General features: G+C 34.5%; 1 protein-coding gene across 2 annotated transcripts in view; it reads left to right on the top strand.

Moving 5' to 3' along the window:
- Positions 1-2000: 2000 nt before the first annotated feature.
- Positions 2001-17592, top strand: part of LOC143230540 (uncharacterized) — a 116457-nt gene continuing 100865 nt past the window's right edge. Inside the window, exon 1 of one of the 2 annotated variants that reach the window (XM_076464288.1) lies at positions 2001-2157. The gene's annotated coding sequence lies outside the window, so the exon portion shown is untranslated. The remainder of the gene's footprint in view (positions 2158-17592) is intronic. The other variant, XM_076464291.1, reaches the window with a different exon arrangement.

The raw sequence follows: 17592 nt of genomic DNA, 5'->3' as shown, positions 1-17592 counted from the left end.
AACGTGTCAGAAATCACAAACAAATGCAGGCATCCATCTGTTATCTAATATCGCATTTAGTTTACTTTTACAATAAAATATATATTATTCTATAAATTAGTTATTAAAAATGAAAAGAGATGTCACTGTAATCGCAATGCTAACTATCAAGAAATTTAACAAACTAATAAATCGATATATAAGTGTATATACAAATATATTTCATTAATTTGGAATTGTGTAGATCGGAATGGATTTATTATAACATATGAGTAAATACTGGTTACAAAATCATTTGTATAAGAACCCTGAAAGTATGGTTATTTGCTTAACAGCAAATGTATACAGGAAAAAATATTTAAGGGGCTTGCAAGACTTATTAGGACTGTTTGGATACAAAGCATCGTTTCTGTGACAAATATTAATTTATTTTCATAGATTTTTACAGCAAGTTATATTAAGTCTACTAATGGATATTAGTATTGCTTTGGAACAATATTTTATATTGAAACGTTTTGAGTGATTAGAAAAATGTACATAAACACTATTACACGTCTTATGAGTCTGGCATCATCTAACCACACGATCGAAGCCCGTTTCTGAATATGCTCGTCCTTTCAGCCGTGAGGGCATTATACAGTAATAGTTAACCCCATTATTTGTCCGTAAAGAGTAGTTCAAGGATTGACGGTGAGTAGCGTTGACTATTTGCTCTCCTTATATCCGCCCCCAGTTGCACAGCGTAATGTCTGCGGACTCAAGCCGCTACAAACCGTGTTTCGATATCCGTGGTGGGCAAAGCACAGATAGCCCATTATGTATCTTTGTGCTTAAATTTAAACAAACAAACAATGCTCATAGTCTATCATCTCAAAATTAGGTATGGCTAGCACAAACGGTCGTTGAGTAGTTTTGCGTAAAAGTTTGTGTCTTTTTCTTCTTTCTTTGTGAAATTTTGCAGTGATTGGAATATTATAGTATTATCAATCAAAACACCTGTTAGGTTTTGTTTCTTGTGTTTTTTGTTGTTGTTTAGAGAGAAATCGTTTAAAATAACCATTTGATTTTGATCGTACACCACTTATGTGTTAAATAAACTTATGTTATACTGATTTGTACAACTGTGTGTGTGTATGTAGCGGAAGGGTTAAATTATATACACCTATGTGTTGCCGTCTGAGTGGTAAAATTCCAAAACAGACTCAAACAAGTTAATTAAAAATTATCAATATCTATCAGAGAAGCCATAATGGTTTCCTGCCATATGTAATATTTGTTCTAGCTCACTAAAAAACAAACTAAGAAAGCCAGTAGAGACATCTATGTTATAAAATGTGATTTAGGATTTCTGAATGTAATCATCTGTCATAACTTGAAATCCTTTGTTAAGGTATAGAACTCTCTTTCTTTCGGGAAACATTTTTTACTGCGAAACAACTCCCTTCTTCTTTGTTCACCTACTTTCTAAAAAGTGAAAACTATTACTTTTGATAACAAATCGTTAAATTAAAATCGTTTTAACAAGTTTTAAAATTCAACTAAAGTAGAATACTAAGTATTTTGCCAATTTTCTTGCGGGAATTCATGTGTTTCAAATGTTTGTTTGCCGATAACAGTGTATGTCCTCAATAATTCGAGTTTCGTTGCACCATGAGCTTGTTAAATGCCAAAGGAAGTGGATGCTACACTTGCCTCAAAAGTATCGATCCCAAACAGCGAATGACGTATGTAGAAATCCAGCCAATCAACAGTACTCTTTTATTGTTTCGTAGACAAGTATAAACCGATCAAAACAAAATTCATTGATAGAAATGCAGGACACGAATAATTCTGTTGAATTCCCATAGGACGAATATAAATTATTTATTTACTGATTATTTTAGCAGAATAGAGAGGGGAAATGTTAAATGACTTGATTCATTATTTCTAATATTCCATAAGTTGTTTTTAGCAAATTCTTTCACCTCATGCGCATACTGCATGCTCGAAATCACGCGCATGGCGGCTCGCGACGTGGTTGGTCGAACGTGACTGTTACGTTTGTCTGTTTCGCGCTATTTCTGCAGCACCCGCGTTATCGTCTGGTGGAGAAGGTTAGCGGCGAAACCAACATTCGGGAGAGAACCAAGTTGAGACCCCGACAGTGCAGTATTTTTCAGCATTCTTATTTCTGCAAAGGCAAGTTATTATTTTATTCTATAGTAGTTAATATAAAAATGTATTTTGTAGTGTTGTTTATGGAATAAATGTCTCTTGAATATTAACACCAAGCAACAGGTGTTTGAAATGAAGCGGTCACATTAACCTTAAAAACGAGTTTTTACACACTTTTTTACAAATACTAAATTGCAATTTAGTATTTTCTACAAAGTAAAATAACTTTTTATCACCTCGAAACAAACTGAAACATCTCTCACTGTAACCTTAATGTCAACCCTTCCAAGAGAAAGTCTTAACTTTAAAAAAAAATGATTAAAAATAACCACATTACGATGTAGATATTTAAATTACCTTAACTAAAAAAGTGCATTTTTGGCTAAGTTATATTCACCCATAATATTACATTGCAGGAAAATCAACTAGCCAAAAACGTATTTCACGGATCAGTTGTTGATCCAATTTTGTTTATCCCAGGCATTCTGATTACGTTTGTAACTGATAGCAAAAGTAAGTTACTCAGTTGTTTCAATACACTGTACTTGACTAGAGTAAAAGCGAATGAAGATGTTAGTTGTGAAATGAGCCAAATTTACTCTTGGTTATGACCATTAGTTAAAATGTAAGTTGTTAAAGATTAGGTTGAGTTAAATTTACCCTTGGTTATTATCACTAGTTAAAATGTAAGTTGTTAAAGATAAGGTTGAGTCAAATTTAACCCTTGTTTATTACCACTAGTTAAAATGTAAGTTGTTAAAGATAAGGTTGAGCCAAATTTAACCCTTGTTTATTACCACTAGTTAAAATGTAAGTTGTTAAAGATAAGGTTGAGGCAAATTTACCCTTGGTTATTACCACAAGTTGAAATGTAAATTGTTACAGATAAGGTTGAGCCAAATTTAACCCTTGTTATTTCCAATGAACGAGTTAAAATACCAGCTGTTAAAGATAAGGTTGAGCTAAATTTAGGATGTAAGTTATTAAAGCTAAGGTTAATCTAGTTTATTCCTCGTTATTTCCAATGAACGAGTTAAGATATCAGTTGTGAAAGATATGTTTTGGACCAAATCTACTTCCTTCGAAACTCTTATTATAATATTTAACCAACATACAGAGAGAGCTCTTAGTCCTAGGACCATATTCACCTTTCGTGAGTCGTTTAATCGTGTATGGTTTCTATCAAGTTAAATAAGATAAATATTGAACACGAGAAAGTATATTATATTAGTTGAACTTGAATAACTAATATATTTAATGAAACTTTTCCACTATATATTACAACGTATCGACTTTAAATATTAGAACATTATATATTGGGTCGAGGAATAATTCGTGAGCGTTTTTTCAAGTTAAAAATATATTCATAAATGAAACGCTTTCGCAAAATATTTCATGTCATTTGGTAGATAATTTTTTGCTCTAATAGATGGTGTGTTTGATTTTCATATGTCTTTAATTTTTGCTTTCATTTTCAGCTCATTAAATGGAATGTCAAGTGGACAAAATCGAGCATTTTCGACACCATCTGCTTTTCGCATTTAATTTCTTGCAATTTCGTTTACAACAATGCATACTATATACCTAGGTATTACATGAAATAAAGTATCATAATAAATGTTTTGGGTGTAATGTGTTCATGCATTGAAGTATTGTATAGTCTTGCATGTAATGCTTGAATGAAATTATTTAAAAACGCTCACGAATTATTCCTCAACCTAATATGTTAGTAGAACACATACTAAAATGTAAGCTTTGTATCAGGACTTATCAATATTATTCAACATTCGTAATTTTGTATCGCTCCTCACATATTTGGAAAATACGAATTTGGTATAAAACAGTGGTGAACAAAGAATAATAAGTCGTTAAAATCAGTTTAAATGACCATATTATATTTTCAAACGGCTCAAATATCGCAAATTGTGCGTGCATAATAACTTAATAAACGTTTGGCTAATTCATAAATGATGCACTGTTGTGATCCATTCACACGAGAAAATGAACAAACCATGAGATATGTAACTTCTAGCCTCGCAAACTGAAGACTTTTTGTGTGATGATGCCTTGATTTTCAATAAGAAGTCTTATTTCAGCAAAGTACTCGCGCTATTAGCGAGAGTTTTGGCCGTAATCCCAATAATATCTCACGAGGTTAGGCCTCCTTCATGTTAGAACTAATTTAAAATAATCAGGTTCAGATACGTAGCAAAAAAAAAAAAATCAGTAAAGAATAAACTGTTTGATAATTTATACAGGGATCTTGGATGATGAGATGCGTACTTAATCTTGTTGACGTTTTTTAGATGAAAATATGTTGAAATACGTAATAAACGTTTGAATTCAAATAACAGAACACGTATTGAGAGTATAAAGTCTTTCACTGCCCCTACTGAACTTTTAAAGCTGCAGGCCATCTGCATTCAATTTAAAATAACAGGTCATTATCAAAGGCAAGAGAAAATTTAAACTATATTGTTAAAGCTGAATTTTGCTGGTTCAAAGACAGCTTCAATGTCATAATTGGGCCTGGCATGGCTAGGTGGTTAAGGCACTCGACTCATAATCTGAGGATCGAGGGTTCGAATCCCCTTCACACCAAACATGTTTGCCCTTTCAGTCGTGGGGGTGTTATAATGTGACGGTCAATTCCACTATTCGTTGGTAAAACAGTAGCCCAAACGTTGGCGGTGTGTGGTGGTGACTAGCTGCCTTTCTTCTAGTCTTGCACTGCTAAATTAGGGACGGCTAGTGCAGATACCCCTCGAGTACTTTTGCGCGAAATTCAAAACAAACAAATTTGCTTACACTTTCTACCATTCATAATCACATTAGTTACAACGAATACTTCATTTCATTGAATAGAGAACTGCAGTCCGAATTATCATGTCAGTTAGGAATATGCTGTTTTCTACACGGCCTACATACTCTGGTGGTTAAGGTACTAGACTCTCATGCCGAAAATCGCACGTTCAAATTCCACACTTGAACATGCTTGCCCTTTCTTGTGTGGAGGCGTCATATGTATCTGTCAATCCCACTATTCGTTGGTAAAGATAACCCAAGAGCTGAAGGTACTGATTATCTGTCTTCCCTCGGGTCTGTGACTTTATACACACGTCTGTTTTATTGTTGTTGTTTTATTACAAACCTTCTTAACATCTAAATTGTCTTTTTCATATGTTAAGTTCTTTTAACAAACTCATCACATTAAAAACATATAACCTGGATGTATTTGTGTTTCTAATTTTGTCTGATAATTTACCTTTCAAGAAGCAAAATATTGTACTCAAACAAATAAATGCAACATTCCCAACAACTGTAAGCTATATATAGTTCTTTGGGACATCAATTTTTTCAGTATACATTTTCGGAAGTAATTCACTTTCTTCTAAGTGTAATAAACCATCTATTGTAACGAATTCACCAATGTTTATTTTTTTTAATACTGACGTTTGCTTCTGTTTATTGTATATTTAGAAATGCATGTAACTTATATTGTAAATGTGTATTGCGAAAGTTCAGTCTGTTCTCCAAATCTGTAGAAGATTCACGTGCGTAAGAATCGACACTATATACATATCTACGTAAATACCAGTATTGTTGGGCCAACCAAATTTTCGAGAATCACGCCTAATGAGTACAAAACACAAGGATATAGTTATACTTGGTCTCCTTCAGTCAGTATACTATAAACATTGGAAGCTATAATTGTGATAAACGTTTATTAACCGAAAAAAAATGAAAATTTGACCAGGAAAGTTTATAGATTTCAAACATTACAAATCGTCGATCTTCAAAGAATTAACTTCAGACGTTCGTATTTCTATGACGATATCAAATATTTTTGTCGGAGATAGGTCAGCTTGTAAATGGCGTGAGGCTAGTCATTAAGCGACGTGCAACAAAATTAATGTATAATTCGCTCCTTGTGAACCGTCGATAAAATATTCAATTCCAGGTCAAATAGAAAACTCATTATTCTTTAAGCTGTGTAAAATTCCTGTATATAAACCATTATTTGTAATAGCTATTATTATAAATTCTATTGTCGTTCGTATATTATATTATATTTGTGTTAAGATAGAAAACTGTGTGTATCAATCTCATGGTTAACAAATATTATAAACATTATACATAACGACATCAAGTAACTTCTAAATTATAATTAAAATTTCTCGCTATTTAAAATCCTAAAACTTAATATACATACCACAATAAATCGGAGACTTGTCCAAGATAAATTATAATACGTAATACTACATAGTTTATTTTCTCCTGTAGGCATTGGCGTTTTAGTATTTTTATTTTCACCGTCATTCCATTATACGATTCACTATCAAAATAATCACATGTATTGATATACCTCGCCACTACCTTCATCCACACAACAGGGATTCAAAAGAAAGGAAATACATAAGAAGGTGTAATATTCAGGATTCGAGTTTCATTAACAAGGCATGCGAACGTTTATTTTAGAACTATCCTTCAATTTGTAAGAAAACAAGTAATAACTTCATTCATATCGTGATATGAATCAGTTTATACAGGGTGTTCGGAAAGTCACTGTGCACTTATATATTTATTAACAGACATGTTTCAACATCGAATACAGGAGGTAAATATGAACGACAATTATAAACAATGTTGAAAGTGACCCCCGTTGGCATGAAAATAGGCTTGGATCGTTCTTATTTTGTTTCTAAACACCGCCATCAGTTGCTTGCTGGCTTGAAATAGACTGAATGAATGCTGTTATCGCTGCTTTTAAAACTGCACAGTAATTTTCCGAACACCCTGTACAAGATTAGTGTGAGCTTAGTGCAAGCAAGAGGCCTAAAAATTGAGCCAGTGATATGTCACAGAATGTAGTCCACACTTACAGTTCAATAATCCACAATATACAAATGATAGTCAATCCCACAATTTTGTTACTACTAGCGTTCTAGGCGACAGGTGTTTCTGAATGATTGACCTTCCTCTTTTAACAATTCGATGTTAGGCATAGTTAAAACTTTGCAGCATCTGACTTGGCCTCTTAGCCAAAACATCAAACAAGGTATCGATAACGTCTACACATGAAAATAAAAACAAATCTTAATCAGTTACTTTTCCCTATAAATAAGTATTTAACACTAATAATATACAGTTTCAAAACAAACAAATTCTAACTTACATAACTGTATAGAACCTGGTAGACCAGGAACAGACTACTTCCAACTTAGAAAACTGTATAGAATCTCGTAGACCAGTAACTGATAAATTCTAACTTAAATAACTGTGTAGACCCAGGTAGACCAGTAACAAAATATTTTTAACTTAGATAATTGTGTAGAACGTGGTCGACCAGTAACAGACAACTTCTAATTTAGATTACTCTGTAGAACCTGGTAGAACGGTAACAGACTACTTCTAACTTAGATAACTTGTAAATGTGATAACTGTGTACAACCTCGTAGAGCAGTAACGGACTACCTCTAACATAAATAATTGTGTTGAACCTGGTAGACCAATAACAGACTACTTCTAACTTAGATAAATATATAGAACCTGGTAGACCTATGACTTACACTTCTAAATTAGATAACTGTGTAGAACCTGATAGACCAGTAATAAACTATTTTTAACTTAGATAATTGTGTAGAACATGGTGGACCAGTAACAGACTACTTCTAATTTAGATTACTCTGTAGAACCTGGTAGACCAGTAACAAATTACTTGTAATTTAGATGACTGTGTAAAACCTGGTAGACAAGTAACAGTGTGCTTCTAACTTGGGTCGCTGTGTATAACGTCGCAGACCAGAAGCAGACAACTTCAAACTTAGATAATTGTGTAGAACCTGGTAGATCAATAACAAACTACTTCTAACTTAGATAATTCTCCAGAACATGGTAGACCAGTAATAAACTATTTCTAACTTAGATAATTGTGTAGTACATGGTGGACCAATAACAGACTACTGCTAATTTAGATAACTCTGAAGAATTTGGTAGACTAGTAACAGATAACTTCTAACTTAGACAACTGTATAGAACCTTACAAAGTACTTCTAACTTAGATAATTGTGTAGGACCTGATAGACAAGTAACAGACTACTTCTCATTTAGATTACTCTGTAGAACCTAGTAGACCAATGCGAGAGTACTTGTAACTTAGATAAATGTGTAGAAGCTGTTAGACCAGTAATAAACTACTTCTAACTCAGATAAATATATAGAACCTGGTAGACCAGTAACAGTCTACTTCAAACTTAGATAACTAGGTAGAACCTCGTAGGTAGAGCTGTAACAGAATACTTCTAACTTAGATAATTGTATAGAACCTGGCAGGCTTGTAACAGCTAACTTCTAACTTAGATACTTGTGTAGAACCTCATAGACCAGTAACAGACTACTTCTATCTTAGATAACTGTACAGAACCTGTTAGACCAGTAACAGATAACTTCTAACTTAGATAATTGTGTAGAACCTGGTAGACCAGTAACATACTACTTCTATCTTAGATAACTATATAGAATCTGGTAGAGCAGTAACATATTACTTGTAACTTAGGTAATTCTCTAGAACCTGGTAGAACAATAATAAACTACTTCTAACTGAGATAAACATGTAAAACCTGATAGACCAATGACATGTAATTCTAAATTAAATAACTGTTTAGAACGTGGTAGACCAGTAACAGACAACTTCTGACTTAGATAACTGTGTAGATCCTCGTAGAGCAGTGACAGGCTACTTCTAACTTAAATAACTACGTTGAACCTGGTAGTCCAGTAATAAACTGCTTCTAACTTAGATAAATATGTATAATCTTGTAGACCAGTGACAGATACTTCTAACTTAGATAACTGTGTATAGACTGATAGACCACTAACTGACTACTTCTACTTAGATAACTCTGAAGAGCCTGTTAGACCAGTAACAGTCTACTTCTATCTTAGAAAGCTGTGTCGAACATGGCACATCATTAACAGAAACTGCTAACTTATATGACTGTTTAGAGCTTCATAAACCAGTAACAGATTACTTCTAACTTAGACAACAGTGTAGAACCTGGTAGACCAGATATAGACAACTTCACATTTAGATAAATGTTTAGAATCTGGTAGAGAAGTGACGAACTACTGCTAACTTAGATAATTGCATAGAACGTGGTAGACCAGTAACATACTACTTCTAAGTTAGATAACTGTATAAAACTTGATAGGTCAATGACAGTTAAAGCTGATGTGTTTATAGGGTTTTATAAAAACTTTGACCTGTTTCAGTCAACGTAAGAGTTATAGAATTATCACATGTACAGTAGTATTTATAGTAGGAATTGGATGCATACGCAATACAAGCTATAAAAGCTTTCACTCATGTACCCCTTTATAATCAAGTCACCTGCTGAATGTCTCAAGTGGTTGTATGAATTGAAGTTTCATGTGTGGTTTGTTAATTAGCAAAGGATATACTAGAAATTAAGAAATCCATAATGTTCTCAATTTCACTGACTGGCTAACCTTTTTCATCGGTTTTAGCTGTGTAACAAATATACTTACCACAATTATAAATGCGTCAAAGAGAACAATATCACAGGAGCCACGTTCTAGTGTTAGCTGATACCGTGAAGAAGAATGTAATTTGGAAATTCATATATCCTTTCTTTCATTCCATATATTAAGTAGATGTGGCCAAATAAGTCAGTGAAGGGGGCGTTGTCTTCGCTGTCTACAGCAACGTGTGACAAGATTTTGAAATTGTGAGTAGTATGGGGTATGGTAACATGGGATGAGCCTTGAAAGAATCTTCGCCATCTAGATTAGAAGACAAGTTACGCTATTCTACAAGGACTTTATAATACACATTTGAATTAGATCAAGCTTGCCTTCGTCGAGCATTTCGTACGTCGCGTACGTAATATTGTGGTAATACCCATACTTATGATATACATACGGGACAGCAACACAAAATATCATGCCACTTTGAATGAAAAAAATTTATGAATAAATGGGAAAAATATTTTTTAAAAAAATTAAAATTTTAGGCATGAACGCACCAAAAAGTGAGGAAACAAGGTAGGAATGGGCGTGGTATAATAAAACTTATACTTTTCAATCTCACAGGGGAGTGTGTCCAAAATACGATCAATACCTACCTACTTCGTTTTTCTGTCTTCATTATATTATAAGACTTATGAGTGCATACAAAAATATGTCTATGATTCTTATACTTTTGTATAAATAGTAACGAATTCATGACGACGATACACTGAAACCTTTTGATATTTTTTTGTTTTTGTATTTTAAACCACATCTATGGCTAATGTACTGAATCCTATTGCCTTCTGATGCAATCTGTGAAAGAAGTAACAAGTTGTAAAGAGAAATATATATGTATACACGTTAGGGATTTACTCGAATGACTAATTCTTCTGGTACAATGTAAGCAAACTTTACCGTTCAATAATTCGATTCACAGAAACCTCTAGACATTCTATAATAGGTATGGTTAAGTTAGATAAGTTAGGTACTCCTAGCTTATTGTATACCGGATAGAAAGAATAAACGAAATAGGCATGGACATCATATTGGGCACGCTCTCTTGTGAAATTGTACGGGAAAAGTTTTATTACACCATGCCCATTCCTACCTTGTTTCCTCAATTTTTGGCTCATCCATTCCCACACTTTCATTTTTTAAATATTTTTTTCACTTCTATAAAGTTAATTTCACATTAACAACTTTTGAAATGTAAATTACTTTATTTACTACATCCGCAACTGAAATAGTCAGTTTTTGTTTAAAGAAAGGGTTAAAAATTGGAATTTACTATTTATTTTGGAAAATTGCTCGTCATTTTAAGTGCATATATTTAGAATTCTACTTTTTTGTTTCTGATAGTTCGTTACACATGAAAATGTCAAAACGTCGTGGTTTGGAAATACGTAGTCTATACTTTAGAATATACGTTTTTAACAATAAAACTGTCATACACAGAAGACGTACATAATATTTACTTTTCCTCTTCTCTGTCTTAAGCTGATGATCGTGCTTAAAAAACAGTCACAATTTATCTGCCTGTCGTAGCAGTATAATAAATCAAACTAATCCTACGTGAGACACCTTGCATGCTTGATAAAGTTTGTGGATTTTGTGACTTAATGAAAAACAGATGTGAAATATAATCTCTGAACGTTTGGTTTCTGTATTAACTATGTAGCTATATAACACGAAGTGCTTCCTTTTGGTTCGAAGGTACCTATTTACTCTAAATATAATAACAGATATTTTATTCAGGGTAAGGAGATAAATTAATCAATATTTCGATTACGCATTTTTGGTTCTTGTTATGCAAAAGCTTCACTATAGGCCATTTGTACTGTGTCCACCACGGGTGTCGAAACCACGTTTTTAGCGTCATAAGCGGGATCGACTAAACGGCTTCGATAAAATAAAAGAAAATGGCTAAGTGACCTTCATGATGTAAACAGTCAATATATTGGCTAAGTAAACTCCACAAGAATGTCAATGAAGGTCCGTTTTGCGATTGAACTTTGGCCATTTTCTTTCTCTTTCCACGAGTTTAACCAAATCTGATCCCCTACCTGACTTACAACGCTAAAATCAGGGGCTCGATTTCCCTCGGTAAGTACAGCAGATACCCCAATATGGCTTTGCTATAAGAAAAAGATACACGGTAACCAAACCTATATTTTCAATTTTTACATCACTCTAACGACAAATATTTCCAGGTTTCACTGAGTAAACACACGTGTGTGGTTATTGTTTTTTTGGTTTTGAATTTCGCGCAAAGCTACACGAGTGCTATCTGCGCTAGCTGTTTGTCCCTAATTTAGCAGTGTAAGACAAGAGGGAACGCAGCTAGTTATCATCAGTCACCGCCAACTCGTGGGCTACTCTTTTACAAACGAATAGTGGGATTGACCTGACATTATAACGCCCCAACGGCTGAAAGGGCGAGCATGTTTGGTGCGACGAGGATTCGAACTCAGCTGGTCATGCCAGGCCATTTGTGTGTGGTTAGAGCCCTTATATGCTTTATTCATCTTCTTTATAACATTTATTAGTCAGGTTTAAGAACAAATAACAATTCTTTCATTTGTAAACATCTCATAATCTAAGCAGTGGCGGCGCCAGGATATTTTTCTTCGGGGGTGGAGGCTGAGGTAAACTGTGGAGGTGCTTCCCAAAATGCCATCAATATGTAGATGGTAAATTATAATAATGTAAATACCAAGATACATTTTAGAAAGGTGTGCTATTTTGAACTGCGTTTTCAATGCAGTTTTCATTGGAAACTCATACTCTGATTAATAATTCATTATTACAAATGAGAAATAATCTGTTTGAAAATATGCGTATATGTACGCAGAGCGTACACCATGGTCATACGGTGATCATACGCTTAAGGCGTTCGAGGCGGAAATCGCGCGCTCGAACAAAGCAAACCCGCGGCCTGGATATTGAATGGTCATAGTAACACCGAAACAAAATGTCTAAATTGCAGTTGACCTTCACAGAAAGGCTGGTTTCTTCATAAGTTCACATTATTCATACAGACCAAACTGTGATTGTGATATTGTTCTTATTGTAACAGGTGTTTGTCACTATAATGTAACTACTACATTACATTAAATTAGGTACTTCTAAATAGCCCAATGACAATTTCAAAATTCATTCTAGAGTTATTTAGAAATATTATTTGGTCAGTTAACATGTAAGGTTATTATCTAATCATAAGTATAACATTAATTGGATTGTAAGTCACAATTTTAAATGTATGCTACAATCATCAGTACAATTTTAGATGACTGATACACAATGCAAAATGATCTCACAGAGGACACAACACCAGCTAAATGCGTCATAGTTTTGACTTATACACAATACACTTATACATGCATGCTATGATTTATTTTTTAATAAAAGATAAATGAAATTAATGGGTAAATACCTGTGAAACCTTTGGTTTATCAAGTAAAATCCCTGATGATCTGTTGTAACTTGAAATCAACGTGGTTGTCTAATCTTCGTCAAAGCTCAAAATAGAATGGCATTACACAGGGAGTGGCAATACAGCACATGAGTTTCAGTGCATTCAGTACGTTGCTATGGGATGCATGACACATACTTCCGTCTTAATGAAGACGTTGAGTTCTACAGATCTATGTCTCTTTGATGTTAATTGTTAAGCAACACAACGACGATTGTGTTTTCCATATTTTATAAATATATGTAGGTACCAATATTGAGGGGCTGAGGTGGGCTTGGCTCATTTTTTTGGGGCTCAAGCCCCCAAGACCCCCTTGGCACCGCCACTGAATCTAAGTCATATTTTTTTCCATATATCTTGCCAGGGAATCACGTGAGGTTCTCAAGAATAACAGGATATTTTATCATTACGATAAGTATACACTGCAAACCAAATAATATCATATTAATAGGTCATTGTCTATTAACATGATAATATTTGGCATCATATTTTTACATGATAATGCTAGGTCGTGTTATCATTGTCGTGCAGCAATTTTACATAAAAACTGATAAACACTTCTTATACCTCCAGTTTACTCCTAACTTTCCATCTTTTTTTATCTTCTGTTCCTCTTAAAAGAGCTGTACATAAGTGTACACATAATAACACACAGGCAATTAATCGAACTGGTGTGAGAGAGATTACAGAACGATCGAAAAATATTTCTACGCTTATAAGTGATGTTTTGGTCGCTCAACACTATTCGCATACACTTGTTGATTGTAATCTGGTATGTTTGGCCAACGGGCAGTGTTCTCTCTAGGTTGTGCTGCAGCACAACAACCAATCAAGTGCTGCGCTCTTCATTTTTCCAGCTTCTTTTCCAGCACATCTTCAGTGATGGTTAGGAGTCTTAATAAGTTGATGACCTCAATATAGTTAGGCCTAAAGCCAAAATAAGCAACTGCTAGCATTGCAAAGTCATGTAAAGATCCAATGGGGTCAATGGTCTAATAAAAATTCCTCATTCCCTGGAAAAAAACTGGTAGTGCACATACGCACACTGCCTTGATACTGGTGCACATGAAATTTCATTTCGTACATAAATTGAAAAAACTAAAGTTATCATTGCTCACGTGAAATAAAATCCGGTTTCCTTCTGCGCATCTTTTGTGGTTCGTACCCACAGGCCTCCCAGTGGCTCAGCGGTATGTCTGCGGACTTACAACGCTAAAATCCGGGTTTCGATACCCGTGGTGGTCAGAGCACATATAGCCCATTGTGAAGCTGTGTGCTTAACTCAACAAACAGCAAACAACAAACAAATCGTATCCACAGACCGTGTACCCTCCTTACTGGTAATTCGCACTGACTTGACTAATACGTATTTCAATCTTTTTTTTTTTTGTCCAAGAAAGAATTTTTGGTACCATGGTATTTCGTAGGCTTGAGGGCCTGGCCCTCTCATTTTAAGTTTTGTTTTTTTTTCTATTGCTATTCTTTCAAAAACACATAAAAGACTCAGCTTATTCTGATTTAATCAAGTGTACAATAACTCCACAAAATTCTCATAATTTGCAATTCTCAAAGGTATTTCGAAGAAAAATATGTGTGGCTATAAACATTTTTTTTTTTGTCTTGAAAATCAGATTTATTCGAAAAAATGAAGCTTAACTCTCCTCATTGGCTCTTGGTGTTACTTAGTGATAACTATTGTGTAAACATGTGAAAAAGTATTTATTCTTCAGCCAACAACCCACCAAAGGCAAAGCAGCATATCTTCAAACTTACAACGCTAGAAACCAGGTTTCGATACCCCTGGTGAGCAAAACACAGATAACCCATTGTGTAGCTGTGAGGTTAATTACATACAAACAAACAATTTATTCTTTATGTTTGTACATTTCGTTAAACATGATATCGCTCCATTACGAAATATTTGCTCCAAGTAACTCTGATGTTGGTATATATTTCTTTGTAATCAACCACATGACATGTGGACTAAATAGACAGGTCAAAGATCTCTAGGGTGTAGGTACAGTTGTCTCTGGCTTAGAGCTGTTTTTAGCAGAGGGTGGACATCCATTCAGAAGTACCTGCTGTCTGCATGACTACTATTAATTGAATAGTAATTTGTCTGTCAGTTATAGCGCTCCCTACAGCTAAAATAGTGTGTTCAGAAGCGATTTGCAACTATAACCATTTCGATCCGCAACGTGACCGAACTCCCTAAAAATTGATAAATTTTCAATTTATGTCAAATATAAATGATTATCATTAACATTACCTCAATTTCTACATGACTAATATAGCATATTTTTTCTCTTTTTCTTTTTAAGCCCAAAAACAAGAAATATTCTGATATTTATTCTTTACCTTGAAATGACAAGGTGAGAAGAAAACAAAAACGTTTTTCTCAGAAATTGCTTTTTTATCATCTATCGTATTTTCAGTTATTTACACACTGGGCCTGAATTTGTTTCTATGATATACCATGGTCGAAGCTCATGTTCCAATTTTTTATTTTAGGTTTTATTTAAGACTGAAGATGCAGTGGCAGTGTACTCATCTTCTGGTTAAGAGCTGGTTTTCTTAGCCCAATGGCAAGAGGAGCGCTCGATTCGCAATCTGAAGGTTGCAGAGTCGAATCCCCATCCCACCAAACTTGCTCGCCCTTTCAGCCGTGGGGTCGCTATAATGTGATAGTCAATCCCGCTATTCGTTGGTAAAAACAGTAGCTCAAGAGTTGGCGGTGGGTAGTGATGACTAGTTGCCTTCCCTCTAGTCTTACAGTGCTAAATTAGGGACGGCTAGCGCATATAGCACTCGTGTAGCTTTGCGCGAAATTCAAACCGAACGCACTATTCGTTGGTAAAAGAGTAGCCCAAGAGTTGGCAATGGGAGATGATGACTCTCTAGTCTTTCACTGCTAAATTTGAGACAACTAACTTAACAGTAAAATCACTTGTTCTTCAACTTCTCTACGCTGTAGAAACGTTTGTTTTTTTCACAACCTTCTGTGTAATAATCTGTTACAAACTTTCAAAATAAACCGAGCAGCCTAAAGTAAGTCCAGTAACTAACAAATTAGAGAAACGCTATTTCGTTTAAAACTGATTTTCATAACTTAGCATTTTGTTTGCGTGTGTGTGTTTTTAGTGAAGGGAAATTATTTCATGATCTCTGCCAAGTATAAAGGTCTTAAACAAATAAGCTGCTGCACGTACATTATTTTAGAAACGTGTCTTCCCCACGTTGGAATTTACCGTCATTTTAAAAACGTATTCCTGCGCGGTTTAAGTACATATAGGTTCGAAAGAAATGATAAAAATGCCTTTTTCTGATTTGGAAATATACAGTCTTTTGGCATTTCGTCCATTATTGTCTTCAAACTTTACAGAACTGTACCAAGTGGTTTCGGGGCGAGCGTGGTCCAGTGATTAGCTTGCTGAGCTATAGATTTAAGCATTTTAGTTTGTATCTCAGAACGGGATTGTAGGGGGCGTTGCAGTTGGATGTTAGGTTACTAATACTATATTATACTAATTTATAACTTAACATCCAACTGCAATGCCCCCTACAACACCGTACCCGTTTATACTCTCTTCCCTAAGACATGTGTCCAGCAAAGGTCAGTTGCAAACTGTCTTTGTAAACCTGAAGATGACCTAAGAAGGTCGAAACGTTGTTCTCTGCTTATCAATAAAAGTGTTAATACCCATACCAGCCGTTCTGAGATACATTTTTATTTCAAGTGGGTTTCTCGTCATCAAGGATTTTAATTTGAATTTCGTCACTGCAAAATCGCGGGACGCTCCTTGGGACGTGGTATGTTATAAAAATTAGTTACAATCTCACTATTTAAGTAGGAGAGTTGGCGGTTGGTACTGTTGACTAGCTGCCAGTTCCTCTAATTAATCAATTCCAAACAAGGGACTGCTATAGAGACAGTGCTTATATAACAACTCCGCGCAAATACCCAAAACAGTCACTTACCGTGATTTGTTTAAGAGTCGACAAGCTTTTAAAACTGAATTTGTCTAACTCAAGAAGATGTGAAAATATATTAAGGTTTAATGCCAAAATTCAATATATTTTCAACTCGTTCATAGTTAGACAAGAAAGCGAGACAACCAAATCACAAGGAACGGATTTAACAAAAACTGTAAATAAATAAATAAACGGAATATATACTTCTATATCGATGTTCACTAGCATCAAGAGAGATAACGGTTATGTATCTCTTGTTGTTCTTTTCCACGGGCAGATAAAAAGAAAATATCATAATAGAGGGGCGAACAGACAGTTTAATCCCATGTGATTTAAGAAACTTTTTACCACTGGAAAAGAAAGTTGGAGGAGTCTCAAAAAGTATGTTAACACATTATATATATATATATATATACGAGAGCCTTAAGAAATAGTTAAAACTCGATCGATGGAACCAGTGTACTGAAAACGTCTCTAAAGGTTTC

Source organism: Tachypleus tridentatus, chromosome 10, assembly GCF_004210375.1.
Source record: "Tachypleus tridentatus isolate NWPU-2018 chromosome 10, ASM421037v1, whole genome shotgun sequence".
Taxonomy (NCBI): domain Eukaryota; kingdom Metazoa; phylum Arthropoda; class Merostomata; order Xiphosura; family Limulidae; genus Tachypleus; species Tachypleus tridentatus.
The sequence above is the reverse complement of the archived record's forward strand: the minus strand, read 5'-3'. Positions and strand labels throughout refer to the sequence as shown.